General features: G+C 38.1%; 1 protein-coding gene across 11 annotated transcripts in view; it reads right to left on the bottom strand.

The window, feature by feature from the left end:
• The window catches only part of SEL1L2 (SEL1L2 adaptor subunit of SYVN1 ubiquitin ligase), a 123,546-nt gene that overhangs the window by 86,731 nt on the left and 10,822 nt on the right, over nt 1-25,993 (bottom strand). For 2 of the 11 annotated variants that reach the window (XM_081556506.1, XM_081556503.1), the window contains exon 2: nt 4,911-5,030. The exons of the other annotated variants lie outside the window; for them this stretch is intronic. The gene's annotated coding sequence lies outside the window, so the exon portion shown is untranslated. The remainder of the gene's footprint in view (nt 1-4,910; nt 5,031-25,993) is intronic. 11 annotated transcript variants of the gene reach the window in all.

Genomic DNA, 25,993 nt, shown 5'->3' with positions numbered 1-25,993 from the left:
TTGTATTTTAAAAGGACTATGATAAATAAATAATTATTAAAGATTTAATACACCATTAGAATTTATTAATGCTTTGCCTATTTGCCTTCTTTCTCAATTAAGAACTTTCTTCAAAACAAATTAGTCTAATTATATTTGTGTATTAGAAATCAGACAGTGACTGATACTACAGTCACAATGCCTACTAGCTTAAAAATTCCATTAACAATAACTAGAAAAAGCAATGTGATTTTATATATTCCCATTATTATATTCAAAGTACAGACAGTAAAATTAAAGTTAGTATGTACAGAATGTACAGACACAGAATAAGAAGTACAAAGTGTCATGTGTATTAGAGTAAGACAAGAAAATTATGGATATTAAATGGAATAAAGTATGTATTATACATTGGACCAGAAAATCAAACTGTCAGTTGGTCAAAAACTAACATGAAAATTACAGAGCTAAAAGCAGTTATCAAAGGTAAAATAAATGTAGTTAAAAGAATTAGTGAAATGGGAGGAGATATAATAGTCTAACTCAAGGAACAAACTAATAGCTTAAAACACAAAAAGAAGATAAATGTAGTTGGTCATTATTTACAACAGAAGATGCACAATCAAAAAAACTCCTTTGAAATTCATTTCAAAATATGTGTTTCTTTTCTAAATATTAGGCTTCTAGGTTTTCACATAGATAAAACAAAGTTTTTATTGGCTACCAGGGAAACCATTCTGCTGCAAAAAGTACCTTGTACAATGTTTTCTAGTAGATATTTATATTAATTGAGAGACATCTGTGATTGTTGGAGACCTGTTGCACTTTCATTCTATACTTCTTTCTATATGAATATTGATATTGCCACAAATTTTAGCACTCCCTGAGAAAAACACAGTCTACTGGATGCAGGAAGAAAATATTAGACTTTCTACTTATGCATAATTTTAAAAATATCTTTTATAATTTCTACTTCCGGGGTGTGTTTTATAATATGCTAGATCAGTAGTATGGGACTTCCCTGGTATCTCAGATGGTAAAGAATCCGCCTGTAATGTGGGAGACCTGGGTTTGATCTCTAGGTTGGGAAGATCCTCTGGAGGAGGGCATGGCAACCCACTTCAGTATTCTTGCCTAGAGAATCCGCATTGACAGAGGAGCCTGGTGGGTTACAGTCCATGGGGTCGCAAAGAGTCAGACACGACTGAGTGACCAAGCACAACAACAAGATCGTAGTATATCACTCTTACAAATAATATATGTGACAGCAGAATATACCATCATAAAGTTTTGATATGGAGTTAGCTTTGGAAGGGGACTAAAGTTTTATTCAGCTCCAGAATTGTAGCTCTAGGTATAATTTATTTGTTTATATACTTAAAACTTTTTAATGGGGTATAGTTGATTTATAATGTTGTGTGAGTTTTAGGTGTACAGCAACGTGAATCAGTTATGCATATACATGTATCCACTCTTTTTTAGATTCTTTTCCCATATAGGCCATTACAGAGTATTGAGTAGACTCCCTTGTGCTATATAGTAGGTCCTTATTAGTTATCTATTTTATATATAGTAGTGTGTATGTGTCAATCCCAATCTTCCAATTTAAACCTTCCCCCTTTCACCCCCTGGTAACCATAAGTTTATTTCCATATATGTAATATAACTATAATTTATTATATGTCAGTTGCTTTGCATAATTTAGTTCCACTCTCCTTAGCAACCCAGCAAGACAGTAAGCACAGAATATCTGTATTTCTATTTTACTGATGAGGAAACTGACACCAAATGAACATGAGTAACTTGTTCAAGGTCACACGGCAGCGTGGATTCAAATGCAGGTCTGACTCCAGAACTATCCCTCTTTTTGCCTACTGAGTATCCAAACTTTACCAAAGGATTCATGATAGATCAAATGACAAATTCTACAACGAGATAAACTCCACTGTCTTTATAAAAAATCAATTTATGCGCAATATTTTATATGGCATATCTATTTGCATAGTGTGAAACATACCCTTTTATGTACATAAGAGCTTAAATTTACTATCACCTATTGGGTTGGGAAGATCCCCTGGAGAAGAGAATGGTTGCCCAGTCCAGTATTCCTGCCTGGAGAATTCCATGAACAAAGGAGCCTGGTGGGCTACAGTCCAGGCGGTTGCAAGACTTGGACATGACTGAGTGACTAACACTTTCTTCTTTCATTGAGAAAGAAGGATTTTGAAAAAGTAAGGAAGAAACTAGTACTACAGCTCACTGCCTCCCAAAGAATTATTCACGTGCCTTTTAGGGTTATGGGGTGAACCTGAACAACTTTATAGAATATCCACAAAGTTTTCAAAGAGTTGTGTTGAAAAAACATAACAGCTTGGTGTGAAAGAGACTGAAATAGAAGAGGTTTCTGGGCCTCTATCTTTCAATGAATAGGAAACAGGATGAGAGAGCTTCTCTCTTACAAGCATGGGTCATTTCTTACTGAGACAGAAGAACAACCGAGAGGGCAGAGCTGAGAGAGTGTTGCCCAGAGCCCAGAAGAACAGAAGATTAGGCATATATTTCAAGAGAGTAGGACTGGGCCCTAATCAAGGAACTCTGCTTACTCCTGGAGTATAGAAACTTGCCAACGTGCATCTGGATGTATTTCCAAATTGTCATGGACCAGTACCTATTGTACATTTTCCCCTTCTCCTTTTTTGAACATCAGTGTCTACTATAGTGTGGTTTTTCTATCTCTCCAGTGTACATTGGTTCCCGAGGAAATGGGCAGAACTTGCCTTTTTAGTTCACAAGTATCTGAATCTAAGAACTGTAACCAAGGAGCCTCATTGACAGACATCTTGACCTGATGCAGATTATGAGATTATGGATTCTGAGCCCTATGCCATGACTGGATGAGATAAAGTCAATTTTGGAAGGGGAAGGGGGAGAATCATGTGAGAAAGATGTGAATCATCAAAACCTAGGGTAGATTGTTGTAGATTATCACATCAACAGCCCCAGTGAATCACAATAACCCACGTTCATGCCCCTTTAGTGCTTCCCTGGTGGCTCCGCAGTAAAGAATCTCTCTGCCAATGCAGGAGCCATGGGTTCAATCCCTGGGTCAGGAGGATCTCTTGGAAAAGGAAATGGCAACCGACTCGAGTATTCTTGCCTGAGAAATCCCATGGACAGAGGACCCTGGGGGGCTACAGTTCATGGGGTCACAAAAGAGTCCAACACGACTTAGTGACTCAGTTCAGTTCAGTTCAGTTGCTCCTTCGTGTCCGACTCTTTGCGACCCCATGGACTGCAGCATGCCAGGCCTCCCTGTCCCTCACCAACTCCTGGAGTTGACTCAAACTCATGTCCATTGAGTCGGTGATGCCATCCAACCATCTCATCCACTGTCGTCCCCTTCTCCTCTTGTCTTCAATCTTTCCCAGCATCAGAGTTTTTTCAAATGGGTCAGCTCTTCGTATCATGTGGCCAAAGTATTGGAGTTTCAGCTTCAACATCAGTCCTTCCAATGAATATTCGGGACTGATTTCCTTTAGGTTGACTGGTTGGATCTCCTTGCAGTCCAAGGGACTCTCAAGAGTCTTCTCCAACACCACAGTTCAAAAGCATCAGTTCTTCGGTGCTCAGTTTTCTTTATAGTCCAACTCTCACATCCATACGTGACTACTGGAAAAACCATAGCCTTGACTAGACAGACCTTTGTTGGCAAAGTAATGCCTCTGCTTTTTAATATGCTGTCTAGGTTGGTCATAATTTTTCTTCCAAGGAGTAAGCGTCTTTTAATTTCATATCTGCAGTCACCATCTTCAGTGATTTTGGAGCCCAAAAAAATAAAGTCTGCCACTGTTTCCACTGTTTCTCCATCTGTTTGCCATGAAGTGATGGGACTGGATGCCATGATCTTAGTTTTCTGAACGTTGAGCTTTAAGCCAACTTTTTCACTCTCCTCTTTCACTTTCATCAAGAGGCTCTTTAATTCTTCTTCGCTTTCTGCCATAAGGGTGGTGTCCTCTGCATATCTAAGGTTATTGATATTCCTCCCATCAATCTTGATTCCAGCTTGTGCTTCATCCAGCCCAGCGTTTTGCATGATGTACTCTGCATATAAGTTAAATAAGCATGATGACAATATACAGCCCTGAAATACTCATTTCCCCATTTGGAACCAGTCTGTTGTTCCATGTCCGGTTCTAACTGTTGCTTCCTGACCTGCATACAAATTTCTCAAGAGGCAGGTCACGTGGTCTAGTATTTCTGACTTAGTGACTTAACAACAACAAATGCTCCTTTACCACGTGATTTTGCCCAATCCTCCCATCAAGAGGTAGAGATTATGTTTCCTATTCTTTGAATGTGTTGCTTTTGTGACTTGTTTTGGCCAAAAGAAATGTGGCAGATGACATTAACTTCCAAGGGTAGTACTTGGACCATTCAGTCTCTTATACTGTCTTGGAAAAATGCCTTGAGATTGTCATGTCCAAGTAAAAGAGCATATGGAGAGAGAGACCCAGCTGTTATCACTGACCAACAGCTGAGTGAAGCTGCATGAATGATCTCAGGTGAGACCAGTGGAAAAACCATCCAATCAGCCTCGAAGAGAATTACAACAAATAATAAATCATTGTTTCAAACCTCTAAGTTTGGGTTTTTTGTTATGTGGCAATTGATAACTGAAATAAGCTTGTTTCTTCAGCCTACTAGGACTCCTTGGATAGAATTCTCAATTCTCAGAAGCCACATTAGATCAATACATGATGCCAAAATAAATCATATATATATAATAAATTCATAGCATTGAGAAAAGGATTTGAAAAAATAATATCCCCAAATATTGCCTTGATCACAGTTCTTTTCAGATCTACTTTCTCTTGAAAGGCTTGATATAATTAACTCGTGGCTTTACCATGAAATCCCCCAGTTTGGCTCACCTCCTTTCTTTCCAGGACATGGTTTATCTTCCTTTAAGCGAACATTGGGATACCAGTTAACGTGACCTTCACTGAGTTAAGTTCTGCAAAAAACACTTCTATTCTTTAGACGGGATCTGCCTGGGGAGTTAAAGTCAAATAAAATCTGTTTCTTTATTCACACAACACTGACAAATGAAACTAAATGAAGTATTTTGTTGATTCTCCTCTCCTAGTTCTCTAAAATGGTGCTTTCTTCCTCACTATGATCTTTACCTGATTCATTTGCTGTAAAAAATACTAGCAATTGGTTTCTTCCTAAACTTCCTTTTAGACCCTGCAGAGTACACTGGCTTCTGTGACTTTACACTACCCTGGATATCGTTCTTTCTTTCAAACCACTATGCTAGAGTTTCTATGTGGTTTTATATCCACTAATGACTGTGTATTTCTCAATGCTTGGTCCTCACCTTTTCTCTCTGGTGTGATCTAAGGGCTGAGTGTGATCAGGAAAGGCTTTGAAGTGGACAGATGGTGAGTGCAGGAGGTCATGAGCTGGGAAAGGATAATATGCTGATTCCAGGACAAGCGACAAGCAGCCACATAAGAAGTAAAATTGTGGGAATCAAACGGTGATGGCTGGAAAGCAGGAAAACACAGGTTAAAGGAGAATCCAGAGAAAGAATCAGGTTGGCAGAGGTGAGACAAGTGATGAGCGAAAACCAGGCAACGAGGACAGTTTGAAAACTTGGGACTAAAATCATGGGGTAGGTCAGGGTGGGCACAGAAGTGTGAAGATGAGTGAGAAATGAGTAAACAACTGTGGAAATGTAGGAGTAAAAAGAGTGGGGGTTGGCACCTGTATGGGTCCAGAGAAAATTCTGCGAAAGGATTTTTGTGGGGGTGAGTATTTCATTTCCTGTGGAAAGCATATCATGAATCATCATTTCAGGCCTGCATTCTTATAACAGCCCTCTAACAGATTGAATCATAATTTATCTAATACCATACAGAAATCGTATAGACCTAACAGAAGCAGAAGATATTAAGAAAAACTGGCAAGAATATACAGAAGAACTATACAAAAAAGATCTTCACGACCCAGATAACTATGATGGTGTGATGAATCACCTAGAGCCAGACATCCTGGAATGCGAAGTCAAGTGGGCCTTAGGAGGCATCACTATGAACAAAGCTAGTGGAGGTGATGGAATTCCAGTTGAGCTATTTCAAATTCTAAAAGATGATGCTGTGAAAGTGCTACACTCAATATGCCAGTAAATTTTGGATACTCAGCAGTGGCCACAGGACTGGAAAAGGTCAGTTTTCATTCCAATCCCAAAGAAAGGCGATGCCAAAGACTGTTCAAACTACTGCACAGTTGCACTCATCTCACACGCTAGCAAAGTAATGCTCAAAATTCTCCAAGCCAGGCTTCAACAGTAGATGAACTGTGACCTTCCAAATGCTCAAGCTGGATTTAGAAAAGGCAGAGGAACCAGAGATCAAATTGCCAACATCTGTTGGATCATCAGAAAAGCAAGAGAGTTCCAGAAAAACATCTACTTCTGCTTCATTGACTACGCCAAAGCCTTTGACTTTGTGGATCACAACAAACTGTGGAAAATTCTGAAAGAGATGGGAATACCAGAACACCTGACCTGCCTTCTGAGAAATCTGTACACAGGTCAAGAAGCAACAGTTAGAACTGGACATGGAACAACAGACTGGTTCCAAATAGGGAAAGGAGTACACCAAGGCTGTAGATTGTCAGTTCAGTTCAGTTCAGTTGCTCCGTCGTGTCCGACTTTTTGTGACCCCATGAATTGCAGCACGCCAGGCCTCTCTGTCCATTACCAACTCCCGGAGTCTACCCAAACCCATGTCCATCGAGTCGGTGATGCCATCCAACCATCTTGTCCTCTGTTGTCCCCTTCTCCTCCTGCCCTCAATCCTACCCAGCATTAGGGTCTTTTCCAATGAGTCAACTCTTCGCATGAGGTGGCCAAAGTATTGGAGTTTCAGCTTCAACATCAGTCCTTCCAATGAACAGCCAGGATTGATCTCCTTTAGGATGGATTGATTGGATCTCCTTGCAGTCCAAGGGACTCTCAAGAGTCTTCTCCAACACCACAGTTCAAAAGCATCAATTCTGCAGCGCTCAGCTTTCTTCACTATCCAACTCTCACATCCATACATGACCACTGGAAAAACCATAGCCTTGACAAAATGGACTTTTGTTGGCAAAGTAGTGTCTCTGCTTTTAAATATGCTATCTAGGTTGGCCATAACCTTCCTTCCAAGGAGTAAGCATCTTTTAATTTCATGGCTGCAATCACCATCAGCAGTGATTTTGGAGCCCAAAAAAATAAAGTCTGACACTGTTTCCACTGTTTCCCCATCTATTTCCCATGAAGTGATGGGACCAGATGCCATGATCTTAGTTTTCTGAATGTTGAGCTTTAAGCCAACTTTTTGACTCTCCTCTTTCACTTTCATCAAGAGGCTCTTAAGTTCTTCTTCACTTTCTGCCATAAGGGTGGTGTCGTCTGCATATCTGAGGTTATTGATATTTCTCCCGGCAATCTTGATTCCAGTTTGTGTTTCTTCCAGCCCAGCGTTTCTCATGATGTTCTCTGAATATAAGTTAAATAAGCAGGGTGACAATATACAGCCTTGACGTACTCCTTTTCCTATTTGGAACCAGTCTGTTGTTCCATGTCCAGTTCGAACTGTTGCTTCCTGACCTGCATACAGGTTTCTCAAGAGACAGGTCAGATGGTCTGGTATTCCCATCTCTTTCAGAATTTTCCACAGTTTATTGTGATCCACACAGTCAAAGGCTTTGGCATAGTCAATAAAGCAGAAATAGATGTTTTTCTGGAACTCTCTTGCCTGTCACCCTGTTTATTTAACTTACATGCAGAGTACGTTATGCAAAATGCTGGGCTGGATGAAGCACAAGCTGGAAACAAGATTGCCAAGAGAAATATCAATAACCTCAGATATGCAGATGACACCACCCTTGTGGAACAAAGCAAAGAAGAACTAAAGAGCTTCTTAATGAAAGTGGAAGAAGAGAGTGAAAAAGTTGGCTTAAATCTCAAGATTCAGAAAACTTAAATCATGGCATCTGGTCCCATCACTTCATGGCAAATAGATGGGGAAACAATGGAAAGAGTGATACACTTTATATTTTTGGGCTCCAAAATCACTGCAGATGGTAACTGCAGCCATGAAATTAAAAGACACTTGCTCCTTGGAAGAAAAGCTATGACTTAGCTAGACATATTAAAAAGCAGAGACATTACTTTGCCAACAAAGGTCCTTCTAATCAAAGCTATGGTTTTTCCAGTAGTCCTGTATGGATGTGACAGTTGGACTATGAAGAAAGCTGGGTGCTGAAGAACTGATGCTTTTGAACTGTGCTGTTGGAGAAGACTCTTGAGAGTTCCTTGGATTGCAAGGCATTCAAGCCAGTTAATCCTAAAGGAAATCAGTCCTGAATATTCATTGGAAGGACTGATGTTGAAGCTGAAACTCCAATACTTTGGCCATTTGATGTGAAGAACTGACCCATTTGAAAAGACCCTGATGCTGGGAAAGATTGAAGGCAGAAGGAGAAGGGGACAACAGAGGATGAGATGGTTGGATGTCATCACCGACTTGATGGACATGAATTTGAGTCAACTCCGGGAGTAAGTGATGGATAGGGAAGCCTAGCGTCCTGAAGTTCATGGTTCAGAAACAGTTGGACATGACTGAGCGACTGAACTGAACTGAATCTAAATTGATCTGATTTACTTATTCCCTCAGAATAATTTCACCCAAGTACTGTTTCCAGCAATGCATGCATCTGCTTAGAAGCCCTTAAGTCTTATTGTGCAGTGGTTAACTTCCTATTTTGACTTCTGGTTTCCTAACCAGGTTTAACTCCACATTCACAACTATTTTTCAAACCCAAATAATCTCTGTATCATTAGCTACTAATTATTGGGTTTTTTAATAAAGTTTTCTTCCCTTTAATTTTAACAATTCCTATTGAAGAGACTAAACATTAAATTTTTTAATAAAAACAAATATGATTTTGTGTCACTTATTGTCTTTTGTGAGATACTTAGCTTTGGACATCATCAAGAATGATGTTTAGAAATAACATTTCATACCTTCTTTTTAAAAGTTTTATACATTTATTAGGACAAAGGATAATGTATGTAGGAAGCTGGGGAGAGTTAATTGTATGCCCTAAGGAACATAAATTAGTGGTAGAGACACAGACAAACCTGAGACCCAAGACTAGTAATCTGTGCTTATGCATAATCTTGCCAAATTAACAAGTAGGAACAAAATCTCTGCCATTAAAGCCTCTGTTGATATAAAACTATTTCATAGCTATTTTTTAAAAATTGGAGTGTAGTTGCCACACAGTGTTGTGCTAGTTTCTGCTGTCCAACGAAGTGAATCAGTTATATGTATACATATATCCTCTCCCTTTTGGAACTCCCTTTCCTCCCCACCCCCCACTTCACCCCTCTACGTCATTCAGGGCACTGAGCTGAGCTTCCTGTACTATAGGAACTTCCCACTAGGTCCCTCTTTTACACACAGTAGTGTATATATATATCAACTCCCTATTTGTCCCCAAACCCCTTTCCCCCCTCATCCCTCTACATGTCCATTCTCTACTTCTGCATCTCTATTCCCGCCTGCAAATGATTCATCTCTACCATTTTTCTAGGTTCCACATGTATGCGTTAATATGCGACATCTGTTTTTCTCTTTCTGACATACTTCACTCTATAGTCTTCTTAAGCCATGTGACCTTAGACACTTTAACTTCTCTGAGTCTCAGTTTTGTATAAAATAGGAATAGCAATACTATATGAATCTCTTAGAGCAGATGTAAAGACAGAATAGAATTAAAGTGTAATGTTCAGTGTTTTACTTAATACGTGGCAGCTAAATAATAAATGTCAGTATAATAATAAATATAGTAATAATAAATGTCTCTTTCTCTTTTCTCAAAGGCTCATCTTTTAAAAGAAAATGGTACTAGCACCTGTGAGATAAGCACTTCCCTCATCAAAATAAAATTAAGAAACTATACTGGTTTGTTATCAGTTCAGTTCAGTTGCTCAGTCGTGTCTGACTCTTTGTGACCCCATGGACTGCAGCACGCCAGGCTTCCCTGTCCATCACAAACTCCTGGAGTTTACTCAAACTCATGTCCATCGAGTCGGTGATGCCATCCAACCATCTTGTCCTCTGTCGTCCCCTTCTCCTCCTGCCTTCAATCTTTCCCAGCATCAGGGTCTTTTCAAATGAGTCATTTCTTCGCATCAGGTGGCCAAAGTATTGGAGTTTCAGCTTCAACATCAGTCCTTCCAATGAATATTCAGAACTCATTTCCCTTAGGATGGACTGGTTGGATCTCCTTGCAGTCCAAGGGACTCTCAAGAGTCTGCTCCAACACCACAGTTCAAAAGCATCAATTCTTCTGTGCTCAGCTTTCATTACAGTCCAACTCTCACATCCATACATGACTACTGCAAAAACCATAGCCTTGACTAGGTGGACCTTTGTTGGCAAAGTAATGTCTCTGCTTTTTAATATGCTGTCTAGATTGGTCATAACTTTCCTTCCAAGGAGCAAGCGTCTTTTAATTTCATGGCTGCAGTCATCATCTGCAGTGATTTGTTGTAACAGCATATAATTCTGCTCTTGGATTTAAAGTTCAAACAAAATGCTTTTAAAGTTATTACTGAAAACTTAGAATCAAAGAATCTCAGGTTTGGAATTGCCAAATGAAATTACATAGCCACAAAGGCAAATTTTTTGAAAAATTTTACACAAACATGTGGCTTTCCTCTTCAAAAAAAATTTTTTTTGACTGTTGCTATGCTTCATCCCTGCAACAACTTTGAATTAAGCAGTACTATTCATGAAGTTGTGTTATTTTTAAATCTTTATATAATATACTGTTATTCAAAAACAAAGATGACACAGGAGTATAACATTACCATTCTTCCCCCCCCCAGCTACTAATAGAATTTCTATCCATATTGCTCCATCATTAGAACATTACAAATCTGGGAACAGACTGACTGAGTTGAAGGTGCTTTTAAGTTCACACGTTCTTATGTATGTAGAATTAATCGACTTATTGAAACCACAGAAGTAATTGACTGATTACTTTTAGCAACCTGATATGGAGGATTTGTTTTGAGTATTATAAGAAGTAGTTTCAGAGCGGGTTTAGAAGACGTGGCGCTTTTAGTTCTTATGTCCTTGATAAATCAATGTGTCTTTCTTTAAAAGTAAGAAAATGTGGATTATCAGTAGAGCAAGGTAATACGATTCTGAAGTCTTTAACTCTAGTCTTAGTTCCCCTTGTAAATGGATGTGTTAATTGATTTGGGATGAGGCATTTAAGTTTACCACATCTTGTCTTCTCCAGTGATCTAAATGTATAACTTGGGGTGATTAAAATTATTACTTAAATAATAATGCAGTAGGGATTAAAACTGACAGAAGTTGAAAGAAAGATAATTTATCTGGGCCTAGTAAATTAACCAACACAGGAAATAACCATGTAGAACATTCCTAAAGCTTTTGTATTGTGGTATATTTTGTATATTTTAAACAAATATACATTTTATACAAAATATACATTTTATACAAAGATACATTTGTAGAAAACTATATACATGATCTTAGAAATGTGTAGTAATCTGGATACTGTAAGTACTTGAGGTAATGTTCAACATCTACTTAATGTGGAGATAAGAAAGTAGTTTGTTTACTTGTAGGAATTTTTTGTTAACCATTCTTGAGGACTCCTGACATACTAAAAGTAAAATCCAGAATTTCAGGTTTGGAAGAGAGTCATGTCTACAATGATGTTACATTTAATTAGTTAATGAATCAGTTCAGTCAGTTCAGTCGCCTCTGACTCTGTGATCCCATAGACACCTGATATTTTCAATGACTTTGCTATTACAAACAATAATACTGTAACGGATAATCCTGAACATGTTTTCCTGTGAAACATGCATAAGGGTTTGCTAGAGAAGACAACAAGAAATAGATTTGCTCACTTAAGAAGTAATATGCCCAACTTAAATTTTAATAGTCATTTGTATATTCTGTTCAGTTCAGTCACTCAGTCGTGTCCGACTCTTTGAGACCCCACAGACTGCAGCACGCTAGGATTCTCTGTCTATCACCAACTCCTGGAGTTTATTCAAACTCATGTCCATAGAGTTGGTGAAGCTATTCAACCATCTCATGTTCTGTCATCCCCTTCTCCTCCCACCTTCAATCTTTCCCAGCATCAGGGTCTTTTCAAGTGAGTTGTTTCTTCGCATCAGGTGGTCAAAGTATTGGAGTTTCAGCTTCAGCATCAGTCCTTCCAATGAATATTCAGGACTGATTTCCTTTAGGATTGACTGGCTTGAACGCCTTGCAGTCCAAGGGACTCTCAAGAGTTTTCTCCAATACCACAGTTCAAAAACATCAATTCTTCAGCACTCAGCTTTCTTTATGGTCCAACCCTCACATCCATACATGACTACTGGAAAAACCATAGCTTTGACTAGACAGATCTTTGTTGGTAAAGTAATGTCTCTGCTTTTTAATATGCTGTCTAGGTTGGTCATAGCTTTTCTTCCAAGGAGCAAGTGTCTTTTAATTTCATGGCTGCAGTCACCATCTGCAGTGATTTTGGGGCCCTCCCCAAATAGTCTCTCACTCTTTCCACTTTTTCTGCATCTATTTTCCATGAAGTGATCGGGCTGGATGCCATGATCTTAGTTTTCTGAATGTTGAGTTTAAGCCAACTTTTTCACTCTCCTCTTTCACTTTTATCATGAGGCTGTTTAGTTCTTCTTCACTTTCTCGTAAGGGTGGTCGCATCTGCATATTGGCATTCCCCAAAAAGCTATACTGACTTATGATTCCACACATGGTATACCAGAATATTAATTTTTCCTCACTCTAACAAACATTTTCAACTTTTTCCAGTGTATTGAAGTTTTCATAGAGATTAATGATGTTTTAATGATCATTAATTAATTATTTGGCAAGGTTAATGATGTTTTCACATTTAGGGGCATTTGTAAAATATATCCTCTCCAAGGAACTGACTGTTAGATATTTAGCTCATCTTTCTATAAGGCTTTTTAAAATATGTACCTTTAGGAGTTCTTTATATATTCTGGATATTATTTTATTAATATTAATAATATAATAAATAATATTGTTTGATTGTTTGATTAATGTATATGTTGTAAACATACATTTTTCAATCTGTTGTTAGCCTTTTAACTGTTTATGGTGTACTTTGTAGCAGAGGTTTTAAATTCTGATGAGGTCAAAATTATCAATCTTTTTCTTATTTACAACCTGTGTGTATGTGTGTATGTATCTTGTTCAAGAAGGCTTTCTTATCAATCAGTTGAATATGCATTCTTCTATATTTCCTTCAGCTATTTTTAAAGTTTTGATTTTACTGTTTACTTTTTAAATTCTTCCGGAATCAACTTTTGAGATTGGTATGAAGCAGAATCTGACATTGTTTCCTAAATGAATGGACACTTTGACAACAGAATTCATTACAGTCAATCTTTTGCCCATTGCATTAAAAAACCTCTTTTCAGGTACCAAATTCCAATTTGTACACTGGTCCATTTTATTACTCTCTGTTCTATTTTCTTGATCTATTTGTCTATTCTTCTGCTAATACTCTAATTACTGCAGATTTATAATTGCATATTATACAATCTGGTTGCACAAGAACGTCTATGCAGATCCACACAAGTACACCCTCACTGTTCCTCTTTTAAGACCTTATCTTGGGAATTCTAGCATAATTTCTTCTCTACAAAAAATTTAGAATAAGATTTTCAGATCCATTTCAAAAAATGTGTTGGTATTTTCCCTGAGATTGTATTGGATATACATGTTAATTTACTAAGACCTGGGATATTTACAACATTGAGATACATTCAGTGTGTAGCCTTAATTTATTCAAATTTTCTGTTTAATGATTTCAGAAAAATTTAATTTGTATTACTCATATATGTATTGTTTCACTTTAATTAAATTGATTCTTGGGCATTTTATAATTTCTGTTGCTATTGTGTAAGGGATTTTTAAAAATGAATTTGTGATTGCTATATTTTTAAAAATTAAAATGAACATTGTTTACCATTGATTTTTAGTGTTCCTCCTGAACTTTCTTTCCTCCTTTCCTTATGACAGAGCATATCTTCTAGTCAATATTTCATCTAAAATTTGTGGGTAGTAAATTTTCTGAATCCATTCTTGTCTGAAAATGTCTTATTTAGCCATTACACTTGTCTGAGCATTTGTCAGATTATACAATTCTAGATTCAAAATCATTTCACCTTAGTATAAAGAAAATATTTCTCCAGTATCTTTTTGTACCCAATGTTGCTGATGAATTTGAAGTCAATATGGTGCTTTTTTCCTTATAAATAATGTATTTTTTCATTTTAGAAGTCTTTAGGATTTCCATGTTATCCATGAAATATTAAAGCTTTACCATTACTTTCTAGGGATGGGTCTTTTCTCAATCTTCTTACTTGGCACTCAGTGGAATTTAATCTAAAAATGTGAGTCTTCTTTCACATCTGAGGACTTTTATTTCTTTATTTCTTTCTCTAAGTGCTTTGATTTTTCTCTTTCTGGAAATCCCATTTTGTGGATTTGTTAAATTTGGATGGGTCCTCCGAGGCCTTTAACCTTTATTTTATATATGTCATCTCTGTCCATTCACATTGTGGTCTAAGATACTTTCTCAGGTTGATCTTTGAGTATCCAAGTTGCTCTTCAGCCTTCAATTTTGCTCTTCAGCTTCGAGGTATTGTTTTCTTCTTCTTCTTTTTTTAAAACCATTATTTATTTCATTTCCAAAATAGCTCATCTTCCTTTTCTTCATTAAGACCTGCTCTTGTTTCAAGGATACAATAAACTCTCTAAATACAACTTATGACAATCATTTTATGTCTTAAAGTCTTCAACTATCTGTTCTACTTGTTCTGTTTCCTCAGGGGTTATCAGGTATGTGCGTGTGTGTGTGTGTGTGTGTGTGTGTGTGTAGGCTGATGCTTTTCTCTTATGGTGTTAGTTTTCCTCAAATGTTTGGTGAGTCTTGATTATATTCATGTTGGACTTGTATTTTCCCTCTTAACCTGTATGTGAATGCTGTAACAATGAACTTGGCTTGCCACTAGTAACTTAGTGTTGCAGGATATGCTATTAGCATGTGACAGGAGCTAGTCTTCTGGGATAGTGGTTCCCTGAGTATCACTAGGCATTTGCAGCTGTAACCTGTATTTCTGGCCCAAGTGCCCACCCCAAAATGCCCCCACTTAATGGTGCTTTGTCTCCTTGTGTGCTTAATTATTTTATTAAGTACTAAAAACCTTATCTGAGTGAATTCTTTGAGACCTACAATGAAATTGCCTTCCTGTGATGAGAACATGAATTTGCTTTTGCCAAGTGCCTGGGGCACTATAGTACAGGACCATCTTAGATCTAGTACAAGACTTAGAGTGGAGAATGCGATGGCACCCCACTCCAGTACTCTTGCCTGGAGAATCCCATGCATGGAGGAGACTGGTAGGCTGTAGTCCATGGGGTCTTGAAGAGTCGGACATGACTGAGTGACTTCACTTTCACTTTTCACTTTCATGCATTGGAGTAGGAAATGGCAACCCACTCCAGTATTCTTGCCTGGAGAATCCCAGGGACGGGGGAGCCTGGTGGGCTGCCGTCTATGGGGTCACACAGAGTCGGACACAACTGAAGCGACTTAGCAGTAGCAACAGCAGACTTAGAGCACCTGGGATCATCAAGTCTGAAAATCTCCAGGAGGACTGGAGATCACAACTTCTTAGAAATGTATTTTTTTCTTTTTTCCTTTTCTCTCTGCTCTTCTAAGTGTCAAGACTCTGCAAATCCCTGGACTTTGGAAGGGGTGTATTTATTTCTGGTTTGCCCTTGTCCTAAGAGTATAGCACTTTAAGGATTTAGGTTAATGTTGACAAGGTTTCCTATTAGACTCCTCACCTCAGACAGGTCTTGAGGACTAGATTCCATCCTCCTTGCTTTGGGAGGCCACTAAAACCAAAGCCCAAGTTTATCTGGCTCAGGGAAAAGCTGTTTTGGTGTTCAGGTACAGGGCTGGGACCAGGGTAAGGCAAGTCCTGGCCCTGCTCAGGTATTCTGTATTTACTTCTTTCATTCCAGCAATTTCTTATTTTTTAAAAATCTGGCAGTCCTTTACTAACTTCTCAATTCGTTTGTATACTTTTGTGTCATATTTTTCAGTGGGTGGGTTAGTCCCAATAACCCCTCACCTAGGCTTTTGTTACTAGCAATCAACCTGTTGCCTTTTCCTTTGTATCCAGTGGAAGTGCCATGTAGTGATGAGGGGAGTAGGGGTCAGAACTGCTAGGCTGCTTCTAATGTTTTCAACCAACAATCCTTTCTTTTTGCCCTGGGGCTCCTCTCCTTTTTCCTAAATCCATGTGTACATTTTTTTTCTAGCCATATTCTCTTTTTACATTTTTTTGGCAAAAGTTTCTTCTTTCAATCCATTTCTATTTCTTGTCCTTTAGGTATTCCTAAGTCCATTTTCATCACAGACATTTGTTTCTCAGGACTGCTGATCTGTTTTCTTTAAAAAAAAAAAAACTCTTCTATGAGGGAAGCTGCAGGATATATATTACTTTTTCTAGTCTGGGAATATTCTCCTCAGTCCCTGGTAACCTTGGCTCCAAGTCTGTGGGGGTAGACTTAAAAAAGTCTTAAAAGAAACCAGTTTTCCTTGCCTGCCATATCTCTTTGGTGATAAACTATATAAAATAAAATTAGATGGCTATAGCTAAAAGAACACAGTAGTAATTTTACAAAATCAACAAAAAACTGATAAAATGCCACTGTTGAAGTTTATGTAATTATCATTCTGCCAAAACAACTGGTTGAAAAGTAAGTAATGCAAATCAATCACCTAGCTGTTTGTTCTATACAGAAGCAAACATATATACACTACATTTTAAAATATTTGGATGATTGATTGAATTTATATTTTTCATCTAGTTGTTTGGTAGTATGTAGAAATAGCTCATGGCAGGTAAATATGATAATGAGGCAAACACTCTGAGCAGTCTATTTTGGAGAATACATAGAATAACAAACAGATGATAGGAAGTAAAAAACCAAAAAGCAAAACTTGATTCTCATTGGAGGATTTGGGTTTCATGAAACTCTAGATTTTAGAGTTTTGAAAATGTGTAAATCTAGAATAATAAAAATATTTACATGACCTATTTCATAGGTTTTGGAAATGTATTTTACAAATTTTTAAAGTGTTACACGGATATTAGTTATGATCCTATTTTACAAGTGCTAATTGAGCATGTGCCAAGTTCTGCAATGAGTTATAAGAAATATTAAAGGTGAGGAAAACACAATCTCTACATTCAGGTTGTTGACAGTTTAGTGAGAAGGGTAAAAACTAACTCAATTGTGAAACTGTGATGCATAAGAAAATAAAGGCACAATTTTCTATGAGGAAGGGCTTGGGAACACTTTTTATTGGAGAAGTTGAACTTGAAATGGACCTTGAAAGATTAGTAGGATGTTATGCTGTGGATTTATGGTGGTGAATTAATTTCACAACTCTGGAAGACAGTCCTATCACCTGTAAAAACATTGAGTTAGATGATTCTTGGTGCATCCCAGGTGACTGAGATGGCAAAGAACCTGCCTGCAATGAAGGAGACCTGGGTTCAATCTCTGGATTGGAAGATCTCTTGAAGAAGGGAATGGCTATCCACTCCAGTATTGTTGCCTGGAGAATTCCATGGTGGGCTACAGTACTTGGGGTTGCAAAGAGTAGGACACAACTAAGCACCTTACACTTTCTTTTTTCAGTGCATTATTAACCATATGATCAAGAATTTGAGGTTTTGCACCTGAGAACCCAGGATGCTGGGAGAGATGTTGATGCCATTAAGAAGACAAGAAACATAAGAGAGAAACTAACTTTGAGAAAAAATGGTCAATTTAAGATGTTTGCAGATTATACACTATTCATGACAATCATGCAGCTGATATGCAGGTCAAGAGATCTGGAGGAAGGTCTAGGGTGTAAATGAAGCCCTGGGGGACTTCCCTGGTGGCCCAGTGGCTAAGACTCCATGCTCCCAATGAAGGGGGCCCTGATTTGATCTCTAGCTAGGGAACTAGATCCCAAATGCTGCTAGTAAGGGTTCATATGTTGCAACTAAAGTCCCTGTGTGCCACAACTAAAGATCTTGCATGTCGCAATGAAGATCCCATGTGCTGCAACTAAGAACTAGCACAGCCAGGTAGATAGATAAATTAAATATATAAAATATATATAAAAGTCACAATTATTAAAAAATTTTAAAAAATTCAAGCTTTGGGGCTTGAGAGAGAGCATCAGAAGCACAGAATATGAAGAGCAAGAAAGCTATGCAATGAACTTTGGGCTTAGCATTTAAAGGGAAGGTTGAGGAAGACAAACCAGTGAAAGTGTCTAAGAAGATTGTACAGAGTTAGAAGGGAAAAGAATACAGTGAATAGTGTAAAATGCTGCAGAGAGTTTAAGTAGTAAGAACAGTAAGAACCCCCTGGATTGGTAATCAACAGCTACTGGTGTTCTTTAAGAAAGCAGTCTCTATAGATGGGAAATATATGTTAGAATCAGTTAGGAACAGGTAGATGGCTATTGGGCTTCCCAGGTGGCGCCAGTGGTAAAGAATCTGTGTGCCATAAGGAAGCTGTGGTACATATACACAATGGAATATTACTCAGCCATTAAAAAGAATACATTTGAATCGGTTCTATTGAGATGGATGAAACTGGAGCCCATTATGCAGAGTGAAGTAAGCCAGAAAGAAAAACACCAATACAGTATACTAATGCATATATATGGAATTTGAAAGATGGTAACGATAACCCTATATGCGAGACAGAATAAGAGACACAGATGCATAGAACAGTCTTATGGACTCTGAGGGAGAAGGTGAGGGTGGGACGTTCTGGGAGAATAGCATTGAAACATGTATATTATCATATGTGAAACAGAACACCATTCCATGTTTGATGCATGAGACAAATGCTCAGGACTGGGGCGATGGGATGACCCAGAGGGATGGGATGGGGAGGGAGGTGGGAGGGGGGTCCAGGAAGGGTAACACATGTAAACCCATGGCTGATTCATGTCAATGTATGGCAAAAACTACTACAATATTGTAAAGTAATTAGCCCCCAACTAAAATAAATAAATTTATTAAAAAAAAAAAAAAGAATCTGCATGCCAATGCAGGAGACAGAAGAGATGCGGGTTCAGTCCCTGGGTTGGGAAGATCCCCTGGAGGAGGGAATGGCAACCCACTCTAGTACTCTTGCCTGGAAAATCCCATGGACAGAGGAGCCTGGTGGGCTACAGTCCATAGGGTCACGAAGACTCAGACACGTCTGAAGTCACTTAACACGCATGCACAGACAGCTATCACTGGCAGAGAGAATTCTTGGGGTAGGAGAGACATATGAGTCTTTGCATGGAGAAAATGGAGTAGAATTGGGAAGAGTGATGTCTGGTATGACAAAAGGACATGGCAGAAGAAGTTAGTTCCTCGAAACAGACAGAGTAACCAGAAATAAAGCAGATGCCAGGGCATTCATGGGAGCAGCTGGGGGATCTATCCTGCCCTAGATACTCAGGTTGAGGGCTGCCTTCTCCCCACAGAGTGCTGTCCTATTGAATGGTTCCAAAGAGGAATAGTAACTTGTTAATACAGAAACATTTCAGATGACTCTAGGATATGAATACAAGGAAAAGGCTTACGTATTTCAGGACAGTTCACAAGAGGAATGAGATTCCTTACTGATCTCTAACATAACACAGAAACCAAACTTCTCTCTAGTAGTCAATGGTTATCCCATGACACACCTACTCTTTCCTGCTTCTCTGCAAGGAAAGATGCTCCAGATACTGACAATTTATTCTCTCCCTATTTAGAGGCATAATGAAATGAAACAAAGGTAATTTAAAACTCCGGAATTTCACGAGTTATTAAAAATATAATAGAACTGGTAGTAAAAAGTACGTTTCTGAAGCAGTAAGACATTGCCTGCTTCTACTGCTTAGACCCAGCATCCTCTATAACATGTCCAGGACTTGGCCTTTATGCGGCTCCTCTCTGGACCCTTCAGGAATGTAGATGTGATTGCTAGGCAATTGCTTTCTGACCTCTGATGAGAGTGAGATCGATGAGCTTCTTGCTTTTTCTAACTGGGAAAGACAGTAGATGGGTGGGAGAGTAACAGAGGAGAGAGTTACTGAGAACTTTCTATTTTAGTGTGTATTTTAATTTACTTATTTTTTTCAAATTGTACAAGTTTATGATAGTGAGAAATTACTACCAGAAAGTGAGATAGGATAGAGAAACCTTGGATCCTGAGTGATTTAGAGCCAGAACTTCTGGCAATGTCTTCTCTCTGCCCCAATTATATATCTTATGTGTGCATGCATGCTAAGTCGCTTCAGTAGTGTCCAACCCTTTGCGACCCTATGGACTGTGTCCATCAGGCTTCTCTGTCCATAGGATTCTCCAGGCAAGAATACTAGAGTGGGTTGCCATGCTCTCCTCCTCCAGGGGATTTTCTCAACCCAGGAATCAAACCCAGGCCTACTGAAGTTCCAGCATTGCATGTGAATTCTTTACCGCTGAGCCACTGGAGAAGCCTTGAAAACTAGGGGTAGAGAGTCAGGAAGAAAAAATAGAGTGGGCTAAAGGACTGATTTTACATATAGAAATTCAGGTGTTTTAGCATGAGCTTGGAAAGCAACTGTTGTCTCCCCCATGAGTGCTTCCCTGATACCTCAGTTGGTAAAGAATCCACCTGCAATGCAGGAGACCCCAGTTCAATTCCCGAGTTGGGAAGATCCACTGGAGAAGGGATAGACGACCCACTCCAGTATTCTTGGGCTTCCCTTGTTTCTCAGCTGGTAAAGAATCTGTCCACAATGCAGGAGACCTGGGTTCGAACCCTGGGTTGGAAAGATCCTCTGGAGAAAGGCTACCCACTCTAATATCCTGGCCTGGAGAATTCTATGATTGTATAGTCCATGGAGTTGCAAAGAGTCGGACACGACTGAGCAACTTTGACTTCACTTCTTCCTCACAAGCTTCTCTTCTGGGTCTCTATATACCTGCAACCGATAAATGATCTGTTGGAAACTCCTCTGAACCTGCAAAGCGTGATAATCCAGGAAGAGCTCTGTACTCGCCAAGCTCTGTACTCACCATGGCTGTCTCTACTCGCTCTCCTCCTGTTCACTCCTACCGATTGAAATCAAGCTTTTTCTCTGCTCCTCTGATAAAAGCGTCTTGGAAACATAAAGATTCTCCAGCTATTAAATCCAGTGTTCACTCACTGGCCTTTCTTTCCCTTCCCTACTCTCTCTGGCATTTGGCACTATTGGTTATTCTCATCTTCTGGGCATGCTCTCATTCTGGACTCTTATGACACTCTTTAGTTTTGTTTTCCATCTACAGCACTCCTTGGTCCCCACTGCTGTTGCTATAGTTGAAGTCCTCATCACTTCTTGTTTGGGTCATTTAATAGTCTGCTACTGGTTACATGGTCACCAGAGTTATACAGCCGACACACCTACCTCTCAATTGCTAAAGTCATTTTTTTAAAAGCATAATTCCATTCAAGTTCTTCAATGAGTAAACTCTTAAATGACTCCCTATTGCTCACAAGATCAAATCCAAGCTTCAAAGCGTATCACACAGACTTTGCCTACTTCTCCAGCCTCAAAACTTTGTGTTCCATACTTATTTATAGACCATGCTCTTTTATTCCTCTATGTCTTTATTCCCTTTACGTGGTCTAAAATGTTTTCCTCTTTTGCCTGCTTAGTGAACACTCACTAACCTTTCAAGATTCAGTTTATGCCATTTCGTTTATGAAGCTCTCTGACTGCTCCACAAACTGGTAGAATTGGCCATTCCATGATTTGTGCCCTATATATAGTACGTATAAATGCTATTATTTAAATACCTATGTGCTTAGTCGCTTGGTCATGCCTGACTCTTTGTGACCCCATGGACTGTAGCCCATCAGGCTCCTCTGTCCATGGGATTTTCCTGGCAAGAATGCTGGAGTGGGTTGCTATTTCCTCCTCCAGGGTATCTTCCTGACTGGGGATTGGCCAAGGTCTCCTGCATTGTAGGTGGATTCTTTACTGCTTAGCCACCAGGAAGCCAAATACCTGCAACATTTTACAGTTTTTTTCACTTATAACTTGTTTTCTTCTTCTTAACTGCTCAAGGATAAGGATTGTGTCTTAGATATTCTTCACATGTCCCTGGCATATAATTTTTATTATATTCTTCCCATACCCCTGACATATAACTTTTATTAAATACTTTTCTCCCTGCAAGTCAATGGCTTTTAGTATATTCACAGATATGTACAAGCATCGCTATAATTTTAGAACATTTTCGTTACTCCAACAGTAATCTTGTGTCCTTTAATTATAATCTCCTCAAGTATCCTACACTTCCTAGCCCTAGGTAATCAGTAAACTACTTTCTGTCTCCATGGATGTGCCTAATCTGGACATTTCATATACAGGAAATCACACAATATGTGGCCTTTTGTCTAGTTTCTTTCGCTTAGTACAATATTTTAAATGATTATCCATATTGTACTTTCTTTTTTGCTGAATAATACTCCATTGTATGGATATACCAAAGTTTGTTTATTCATTCATTGGTTGGTAAAGATCAGTTTTTTCCCCACTTGTTGGCTACTATGAATAATGCTGCCATTTGTGTACAAGTTTTTCCATGGAAATAAGTTTTTAGTTCCCTTGTATATGTACTTAGGAGTGTAATTTCTGGATCATATGGTAATTCTATGTTTAATCTTTTGAGGAACTTCAAGGCTGTTTTCCAAAGCACTGTACCATTTTAAAAAATTGAGGTGACATTCATAACATACAAGTAACCATTTTAAAGTATACAGTTAAGTAATACTTAGAGTATCCACAACCATCAGGTATTTTTAGTTTCAAAACTCTTTCATTAGCCAAGAAATACACTCTATATTCATTAAATAACTCTCCACTGTCTCTCTGTGCAACCACTGGCAACCACTAATCTTTCTATTTTTATGGATTTGCCTATTCTGGATATTTCACTTACATTTCATATAATAAAAATCAAATAACATGTGACCTTTTGTATCTGGCTTCTTTCACTTATCATAACGTTTTTGCAGTTCATCCAACTTGTAGTATGTTCCAGTACTTCATTCCTTTTCATGGTTGAATGATATTCCACAGTATGTATACACCACAACTTGTTTACCTACTCATCCATTATTTAGGTTGTTTCCATCTCTTAACTATAAAAAGTAATGCTTTTATAAGCATTTGTATACAAACTTCCAGTATGGACATATGCTTTCACTTCTCTTGGGAATATTCCTAGTAGTAGAATTGATGGGTCATTGGAATTGGAGTCATGTGGTAATTCTTTCCAAATGTGGTGCTGGAAAAGACTCTTGAGAGTCCCTTGGACTGCAAGGAGATCATACCAGTCAATTCCAAAGGAAATTAACTCTTAATATTCATTGGAAGGACTGATACTGAAGCTGAAGCTGCAATATTTTGGCCACCTGATGAGAAGAGCCAATTCACTGGAAAAAACCCTGATGTTGGGAAAGAATGAAGGCAACAAGAGGAGGGAGCAGCAGAGGATGAGATGGTTAGACAGCAGCACAGGCTCAATGGATATGAATTTGAGCCAACTCTGGGAGATAGTGAAGGACAGAGTAACTTGGCATGCTGCAGTCTAAGGAGTCACAAAGAGTTGGACACAACTTAGTGACTGAATAGCAATAAATGACAATTCTAAATTTAACTTTGTGAGGAACTGCCAAACTGTTTCCCACAGTGGCTGTATCATTTTACATTTCCACTATCTATGTGTGAGGGTTCCTATTACTCCACATCATTTCCAAATCTTGTTATTTTCTTTTTTTTTTAATTACAGCTGTCCTAAATGAAGCTCAGCTGGGGAAGACAGGATGCTGAGCTTGTGGAAAGTTGCATTATCAGCTGGTAAAAATGACTCCGTGTTCTGGTCTCTTTGGAAAACACCAGCGTACAAGCTTGTCTGCTTCTTGCCTCTGGTTTCTATCTCTCTCCATCTTCACTCCCACCTCCTTAACCTTTTCTTTCCTTTATTTCCTTCTCCTGAGGGTGACCAACCTTCTAGGTTTATCCAGGACTGTCCCATAATTATATATAATGTAATATTTCATTGTGGTTTTGATTTGCATTTTCTTAGTGAGCAATGATGTTGAATATCTCTTTATGCACTTGATGGTCATTTGTATATCTTTTTTGGAAGAATATCTAAATCCTTAGCCCATTTAAAAATGGGGTTTAAAAAACGGGATTGTTTGTCATTTTGTTGATGAGTTGTTAACAGTTTTTCATACATTATGAATACTAAACCTTTACTGAATATGATTTGCAACATTTTCTCTGCGGGTTGTCTTTTTAGTTTCTTGATGATGTCTTTTGAAACATAAAACTGTTTAATTTTGGTGCTGTCCAGTTTATGGTTTTCTTCCCTTTGTGATTTTGGTGGCATATCTAAGAAATCATTGCCTAGTCTAGGGTCAAAAAGATTTATGTCTATATTTTCTTCTAGGAGTTTTAAAGCTTCAGCTATTATATTCAGGTCTTTGACCCATTTTGAATTATTTTTCAAATATAGTGTGAGGTAGGTGTCTGACTGGTGTGAGATAGGTGGGTATCCAGCTGTCCTCACCATATGTTGAAGAAATTATTCTTCCCCTCCCCCATTAACTCAATATTTTAGCATCCTTGCAAAAAATTCATTGATGATAAATGTGAGGATTTATTTCTGAATTTTTAATGATATTTTATTGATCTATATAATCTATCCTCATACCAATACCACACAGTCTTGATTACTGCAGCTTCACAGTAAGTTTTGAAATTGAGAAGCATGTGTCCTCTTCTTTTTTTAAAGAAGAACATTCATTTCTATACCAATTTTCAGATTTTGTTAATTTGTACAAAGAAGTAAGCTGGGATTTTTTTTGATAGGGATTATATTGAATCTGTAGATCAAATTGGAGAGTATTGCCATCTTAACAATATTAAGTTTTCCAATCTATGAACATGGGAAATGTTTTCATTTATTGAGATCTTCTTTAATTTCCTTCAACAACTTTTTCAGTTTCAGAGGATGAGCTTTGTACTTCTTTTGTTAAATTTATTTCTGTGTACTTTATCCATTTTGATACTATTACAAATGGAACTAATTTCATTTTTGGTTTGTTTACTGTAATGGTATAGAAATAGAATAAATTTTTGTCTATTAATCTTTCATCCTGCAACCCTGCCAAACTCATGTATCAGTTCTAATATTTTTTAATTGAAAACCTTAGGATTTTCTGTGTACAAGATCATGTCTTTGGTAAATACAGAGAGGTTTACTTCTCCTTTCCCAACTTTTATTTCTTTTTCTTATTTAATTGCCTTGGCTAAACCTCCAGTACAATGTTGAATAGGAATTGCAGGAGTGGACATCTTTGTCTTGTTCCTGATCTTAGGGGACCACTGGGAGAAAGCAGTCAGTGTTTCACAATTAAATATATTAGGTGACAGTTTTTTGAGGATGCCCTTTATTAGGCTGATAGGTGTTTCGATTTCTTTACTGAGTGTTTTTATACAAAAGGGAAGTTGATTTTTGTTAAGTGCTCTTCTTGCATCAGTTGAGATGACCATGTGGTCTTTGTCATTTGTTCTATTGCTATGGTGTGTTACATCAATTAACTTTCAGATGTTATACCAACCTTGCACTCCTGGGTTAAATGCAAATAAGTATTTCTTAAATTGAATTCACGATGAGCAAATTATGTAAGGACTGGGTAAAAATTAACTCAAAAAATGACAAGAGAAACAAGACTGGAAAATAATTTCCATTTTA

Source organism: Giraffa tippelskirchi, chromosome 13 (genome assembly GCF_054371585.1).
Source record: "Giraffa tippelskirchi isolate mGirTip1 chromosome 13, T2T-mGirTip1v1.2.pri, whole genome shotgun sequence".
Classification (NCBI taxonomy): domain Eukaryota; kingdom Metazoa; phylum Chordata; class Mammalia; order Artiodactyla; family Giraffidae; genus Giraffa; species Giraffa tippelskirchi.
This window is presented reverse-complemented; position numbering and strand designations above follow the sequence as displayed.